This window comes from Pleurodeles waltl, chromosome 9, assembly GCF_031143425.1.
Source record: "Pleurodeles waltl isolate 20211129_DDA chromosome 9, aPleWal1.hap1.20221129, whole genome shotgun sequence".
NCBI lineage: Eukaryota > Metazoa > Chordata > Amphibia > Caudata > Salamandridae > Pleurodeles > Pleurodeles waltl.
Window position 1 is genome coordinate 498,915,268 of NC_090448.1, and position 7,873 is coordinate 498,923,140.

A 7,873-nucleotide genomic window follows, 5' to 3' on the forward strand; every position below is an offset into this window, starting at 1 on the left:
AGTGGTCGTACCATCTGGTAACTTGAAGCAAGACCCATCTACAAACAGCTCTCCCTGTGGGTCAGATAGGGGAGTGTCTGTTAAGTCTACCCGTCCCTTGGTTTCTTCCTCAGTGGCAAAAATGCAATTATGATCAAATTCCACATTGTCCTGAGGGAGGGGTAGTAACGTAGCTGGGTTCAAGACATTGCACCGCTTCAAAGTAATATTTGGACTGAACAATGTTAATTCGTAACCCGTTAGACGAGCACTGGTGAGGTGCTGCGTCTGTGTCTTTTTTAACAAAATATCAACGGCATGAGGAACCATCACAGTGAGCGGATTGCCACCAACAAACCCTTCACTTTGTTTCACCGCAGCTGCTGCAGAAGCCACTCCTCTAAGACAAGTAGGCAAAGCTTGCGCCACAGTGTCCAAGGTGGAAGAGAAGTATGCACAAGGGCGTTGTCTCCCACCTTGATCCTGTGTCAAAACAGACAATGTACAGCCATGCTTTTCATGCACAAATAAAACAAATGGTTTGCTGTAATCCGGATTACCCAATACAGGAGCAGAGCACATCGCCTTTTTTAAATCTTGAAAAGCCTCCTCACATTTGTCAGTCCAAGGTACAGGAGAGGGCACATCTGAAAGTGTCAGAGCAGTCAATGGTTTTGCTATAAGTGAAAAATTTGGAATCCACTGTCTGCAAAAGGATGTAAATCCCAAAAATGCTCGGACTTCAGAAGGGGTGCGTGGTGCAGTCATTGTATGAACCAGTTTAATTCTGTCTGGATGTAATCTCCTTCCCTCCTTAGAGAGGAGGTGTCCTAGATAGGTGACCTCCTCTCTACAATACTGCAATTTTGGAAGGGACACCTTATGGCCCAGAGGTGCTAAATGATGTAATAATGCAACAGTATCAGTCTTACATTGTGTCATGGAATCTGAGGCAATTAAAATATCATCAATGTACTGCAACAATGCAGAGCCTGAAGGTGGATTGAATTGGTCTAATTGACGTTTAAGACATTGACTATATATGCTCGGGGACTCAACAAATCCCTGAGGAATTCTTGTCATCGCGAATGATCTACCAAAAATCGTGAAGCTAAACAAATATTGAGATTCTTCGGCAATTGGAATGCTGAAGAACGCATTCTTCAAATCGATTACGGTGAAAAAACACGCAGAGGGTGGAATCATGGTGAAAAGACTATTCATGTCTGGGACCACGGGAAACTGGGGAATTACTATTTTATTAATTTCTCGGAGATCAATAACTAATCGATATACTGTGTTATCAGTAAATGATTGCTCACCATCTAATCTATTAGCATCATTTCGTTTCTTTACAACAGGAAGGATTGGACTGTTACATGGGCTGCTCACTATTTCCTTTATGACACCTGCATGCACAAGATCAGATATGACTGCCTTGAGCCCTTTTTCGCTTGATTTAGGTAATTTGTATTGAGGAACACGAGGTAACCGGGCACCTGGTTTGATTTTTATTACAATAGGGTCGATATCCATAATGCCTACATCATTCTTGCCTTTGGCCCATAAGCGAGGGTCTATTTCCTTTAGCTCTGGGGGTAAGTCGTATTCCTGTGAAAACATGCACCGAGTTGGGGAAACACTATCCATAGTTACATAGACACCATCCATTGAACAGTGAATAACTGCATTTAATTTCTTTAACAAATCTAATGCAAACAAGTTTTCATTGCAACCTGATGTTAAAGAGAGTGGCGTGTGTACTGTAAATGGGCCTACAGTTACTCTCATAGGTGTTGAGATGGGGCTCACCACGGGGATTCCAGAAATCCCAATTGATGTGGTATGAAGCCCAGACAGGGGAGCCCCGGGGACTGCAGAATGTGCAATAGATGTTCTGGTGGCACCAGTATCTAGAAGAAACTTATGGCCCTCTCCTTCGATTTTTACATCAATGTAGGGACTATTTTGATCTACAGGAATACTTACTCGCCCCTGGCCCTGTCTGTGGCTGTCCTAATAATTGTAGGATTCAGAAAAGAAATCATCAGCATAATATTGTCGTTCAAATGCATTGTCAAAAATATTAGTGTTACGCGGGACCTGATTCTCATTCTGCGAATTCTGATCAGTTCTACCTCTTCCTCGTCCTCGTGCATTACCTGCCGCGTTCCCTCTATGAAGTGACATACTTTGTCTTCCTTCCAGTAATGGGCAAGTATCACGCCAATGTCCATCCTGCTTACAGTAGGCACATTGGTTGATATTTAATCGGCGGTCTTGGGGTGGTGCAGATGCACCTCGGCCTCGACCCCTTCCCCGTCCCCTTGTTGGGCCACCCCTTTGCTGAGGGGTTGTATCCCGCTGAGGGTATGCCTGCTGTAATAATACCTTTTTCTTCAATTCTTTTACTGACTTCTCATTCTTTTCTAATTCTTCCTTGTACCTGCTCTCATAGTATTGCGCCATCTGCAAAATCTCTGCCTGTCCCTTCGTCATCCACGAACTCTCTGTTGCTTTTAATTTTTGTGATATTTCAGGTAGAAGGCCATTAACAAAGCGTTCTACAAATAGTGTGACACCTGTTACGGTGGCGAGGTCTTGACCGCTAAAATCTATGAAAGCTTGTTCAATTCTAGTAAAATAATCTGGGACATCTTCACCTATTTTCTGTTTATAAGTGGCAAGTTTTCCCCAATCCACAGTCTGAAGAGGTATAACAGTTTCTAACTTAGTCAATATCCGGTTAGGTAAATCTAAAATATCCTGATGCGGCAGGGTTCCTGGTGCCCTTTGTGCTTCTCGTGCTTCTAAACCCCCCCATGTATTTCCCAAAGTAGGTGCATCATCTACTCTTCTAATTTTATGCCAAACTTCAGGACCCAATAAAACACCAAAAAAATAGTCAATGTCTTTGAGTGTCATGGTTGTGGTGGAAATGGCAATTCTAAGGTCCCGATAGAATCCAGCTGGATTCTTTCGAGGGTCTGGCAAGTCTTTCTTTATAGCCATTACTTCCTCCCTTTTCCATGGTATATGGACAAATTGGGCCACCGGCCCGGGAGCTGGTTGTCCGGCGGCAGCTGCTGCTGCAACTGCAGCTGCAGTGGGCATATCAGGGTGCACTTCCCTCATTGGGTACCCCTTGTCATATCTATTTAGAACATCTTCCCTGGCTATGACACAAATGCGTACTCCCTCATTTATGCTGTTACTATCAAGAATACAAGCCACACTGTCCCGCCATAATTGGTATAATTCTTGTTCATAAGGGAGAGGGGTAGAATCTGTAATACAAGACTTCCAATCCCTCTCCAATTTTTCAATCATATACAGCAGTGCTAATTGCTGTCCAAAATGTGACATCTGTTGTATTGTGTCCATAATATCGGTGTGGGTGTAAATAGGATGTGACATCCAGTTCTCTGACTGATTCTTGATAACCCGTTTTTCCCCATCCCCAATAGTGGAGCGGGTACTAGGGGGCGAAATCGACTTAATAGGTGTGCTCCATATGGGTGAAAGTGAGTGTATGGCTGTGCACTGTCGGCGTTGTCCATTTGGGGTATTAGGGGCAGGGAACATTATTTGTAACCTTGCAGTGCTGGCTGGTAGTGGTGGGGCAGGTGGTGGAGGGATTAGGACTTGGGCTATTGGGGTAGCTTGGGCTAGAGGCTGTGGTGGTTGTGGCACATGCTGCTGTAGTGGTGCACCTGGATTTCCCAAATTGTGTCCTTGCCCTTGCTGCTGTTGCTGTGCCCCCATGATAGGTTGGGCTACTGCAGGGGGTGTGTAAGGTGGAGGTGCAGTAGGGCTATTATCTAATAGCTGTAGCATTACCTCATCTTCCTCTAATGCATGTTTGGTTTCTGTTGGCTTTGATACATAACTTCCCTCCACCTGAGCCCTATGGACTCTATCTTCAGATTCAATCCCTTTCTGGGTTTGGGACTGGTGATAAAGGGCGGCCTTTTGCATGATGGTTCTCCTATTTTCCCTCTCTATCAGTTTATCTGATTTAATTTTTCTTTTATTGGCCTCCATTTCCCATTTTCTGTATACCTCAAACATATGTTGTCTAGCCTTTTTATGAAACAAACATTCCTGTAGGTAGGTTAGTTTCTTTAAATCAAAAGACCCATCCTCTGGCCACTGGAGGTCAGGACAATGCCTAGTATATCTGCGCCATATACTATTATACAAATTATTCTCTAAACCATAATCCTTTAACATGTCCCACCCTGGTGTTCCCTCTTTTGGGATCGGTTGCTTTTTATCTAAACGTGGCACATGATTTCGGCGAAAACAAAGACATAACCCTTGCCAACATTTCTTATTTCCCATATCTAACCTTTTAAATTTTCAAAAGACAACACACACCAAATTTTAAAATGTAACATGCACCAAAGAAACCCTTTTTCAAATGTGCACCAAAGAAGAAAAAAAACCTTTTTCAAATGTGCACCAAAGAAGAAAAAAACCCTTTTTCAAATATTTACCAACTTACAAATTGCTCCAGGCCTGGGCAAATTACTCAAACAAGAAAAAAAAAGCGTAATACAAATTGTCAAATGGTACCTTGTACAAATGCAAATTTACCAAGAACTAATCATTCCCAAAAATGATAAGTTATCCAAAAACAATTATTCTCTCAAATGCAAGTTAAAGCAGACAAATAGCCAGCGAGGAACAGTCTTACCTGACTATCTGCTTTTTCCTGGATTTCTCTCCGGCCGCCCGTGTCAGACTAATCAGTCAAGATAAACACCGATGTTTCAGGGACTTCGCTGGGACATCATGAGAAAGCGGGGAGAGGCCTGCCCGGTGGATAAGATGCAGCTGCTTTTGAAACTAAGTCTTTGTGCAGGGGCCCCTGGAATCTACACCTCCGGAACGGCGTCCCCCCACTGGCAGCACGTCTCGTGACAGAGCTACTGAAGATATCCACTGGAAGGTCCCTGTTCGGGCGCCAAATTGTCAAATGCACATATTTGCAGATACTTACAAATGCATTTACAAAGGAGTTTTTGACACGGAGAGCCGGAGTGAAAAATCAATGACCAAAGGTCTGTTTATTTTTGCTGCAGCAAAGAGGACAGGTTTACCACTGGCATCCCAGGCCCAAAGTAAAGTGTGCTAGCATAAAGCGTTTAACAGTGATATTTATACTCATACATCAAAGGATACATAAAATGTGTAAATAATGATATACGTCATACAGATATTTTAAGGAGTTAATCAGTTTCCACACACTGGTTCCATTCCCAGCTTTGTCCTTGCCTCCCTTCTGCAGCTGCCTGACTCCCCACATTCTTGAGACCCTTCAAAGGATTACGTGGTTCAAAGGTATAGATATCAGCCTTTCCCTCCCCAAAATACCACAGCCGAGGTCAGTTAGTTATTTGAACACACAATTATAATGAGTACAGTGCCCCAGTTAGGGAAAGAAACCAGCTGCAAGCCTATGGCGTGGAACCAGGCTTATTTTACCTAAACAAATATACATAAGATAACATATGTGATAGACAGTGCGTTCAGAGACAACAAAAGCTCAAACTTACACGTGTAAAAGAAACGAAGCAATTCAAAATGGATTCTAACAGTGATACACTACTTAAAGGATGTAGTGCAGACTGTGTATGCTGTATACATGGCTGGGTGTATGTGTACTTGTGAACGGTACAGTACATGGCTGACTCTGGGTTCCATTTGTGGAGACCCACGTTTGCACAGTGAAACATGAGGAGGTTGAGGAATTCCCCCAGACAGAATTGTGTATTGCTCCTTTCCTTTAAGCTAGGTGAGACGCAATCGACGGAGTGAGAGCCATGCTCCACCAGGATACTTCAAAGGGTGCTTGTTGCTTCATAGAGAGGTCAGAGGAAGGAGCATTGACACATCTCAGGAAGGAGGTGGGGCTGATAAAGATCATAAAGAGTAGGGCTGAGGTCCTGGGCTAACCTTTTTATACACGTATTACTGTGGCTGACATCCAGGTGTGAATTCCCAGTCACTCCAATGGGCTGCTTTGTGGCACTGTCAGCTTGGAGTCGCTCCTGCTGTGATAGACTGCTTTCTGGAGGAAGAGAGGGTAGAGGAGTGGAGAGTAAAAAAGATGCAGACCTCCAACATAAAATTCAAATAGTCAGGTCTAGATTGAGAGTTTGGCAGAGGGGTTACTCTATTACAAACATGACGGATTTCCAGTCCGCTGTATTACAAGTTCCATAAGCCATAATGGAATTGTAATACGGCGGAAGGGATATCCGTCATGTTTGTGACTGAGTAACCTCATTAACTAAACTCTCAATCAGGCCCTCAGACTGTAAATCACATGAGGTGTCTAGAAATGGACTATAGGAATGGGAGCTTGAAACTACAAAAATTGTCAACTATTAAGCAGCCAGTCAGGCTGTGCGAGGAGGAGAAGCTCCACAAGACTTCTGCCTGTGACCAGGACTGGGAGCCAAGGGCTGCTAGACTCCCAGCTGGGCTGGGTGAGGGGACATCACTAGGGAATCCAAGACCACCTGCCCTGGAGTCTAGAGAACCAAGGCCTGCCTGCTTGGCAAGACCAGTGTACCTTGGGAGGAAGAGGAGAGCGTTAGAGGGAGTGAGGTCCAGTGGGGAATTCTGTCAAGTGCATTCTATTAGTGACGTGTCAGGAAATGGCTTCTGCACCAATCTGGTCATTAGCTGTGTGCAGGGAAAGTCAGCGACCCTCGTATTCTGGAGGCGGACTGCCCTGAAGTGAGCTGTGATAATCGCTGTGCCGAACGGGCCATCGCCCATGTGCAGTGAGGAACCAGTGACACCATATGCCAGGAGAGCCCGCCCTGAATAGATTGCCGTGCACAGTGAGCTGTCGCCCAGGTGCAGTGGAAAGCTTGTGAACCTGTATACCAGGAGGGGCTGCAGTGAAGAGATTGTCATGCTGAGAGGACCATAGCCCTTGTATGGTGGTGAGTCAGCAACTCCGTATGCCAAGTGGTCCTCCCGTGAGGAAATCTGCAGTGCCAATTGGAGCCCATGTACAGTGGAGAGACAGTGACCCTGTATGCCACAGAGAGCTACCGGGACCAAGCAAGAAGTGTGACTTGGTCGCAGTCGTCACCAGAGGAGAGAGGCTGCCATGGGGACACCCACAGAGCTGCGCTGTGACTGAGGACCAGCATTGGGACCTCCTCACTACTTCCCCTCCCTCTCGCCATGGGAAGGACCAAAGAACTTACCCAGCTTGGAGAAGCCACAAAGAACCTCTGGCTGTTGCGGCCTCACAATTGCGTATGAGGAATTTTAGGACTGCTGAGGGCAGCCACATGCAGGGAACTTACTCGAGATATCTGCTGCAGCTCACCTGCCTATGGAGGGTGCACACTCAGAGACCCCCGGTTGCTCTGATTCTGCAGGTACGGGTAAGACTGATTTTGGGCTAGTCGGCCACAGGGGAACTTGCTTCCCTGATAGTGCATCAACACTGGAACACTTTTAACTTTAAATACAGTGTCAGAGTCACCTATAGTGAGTGGGGTATGACCACTGTAGCTAGAAGCACTCATTCCAACCTGTAAGGTACTACCTTTCACTTTATTGGCAATTTCTTGAACACATTTGCCTTTGGAAAAATACATCTATTGTGGAAATGGACTCCAAATAATTCTGACTTAATCTTCATAATTTCATATCATCATACAACTTAATTTTGTGTTTGAAAATGTATTTTTCCTCCTATTGTATTTTCTTTCCCTGTAAAGGCAAACAATTTAATTAATGTTTTTACTCCTAATGAAAATTATGTCTAAACACATCTAATAGTTCTTTTTGTGATTTGTCCTGTGATGTTATTATCATGGTGAAGTAAAGAATGAAGTTTGTCTAAATCTCTAAAGTAATA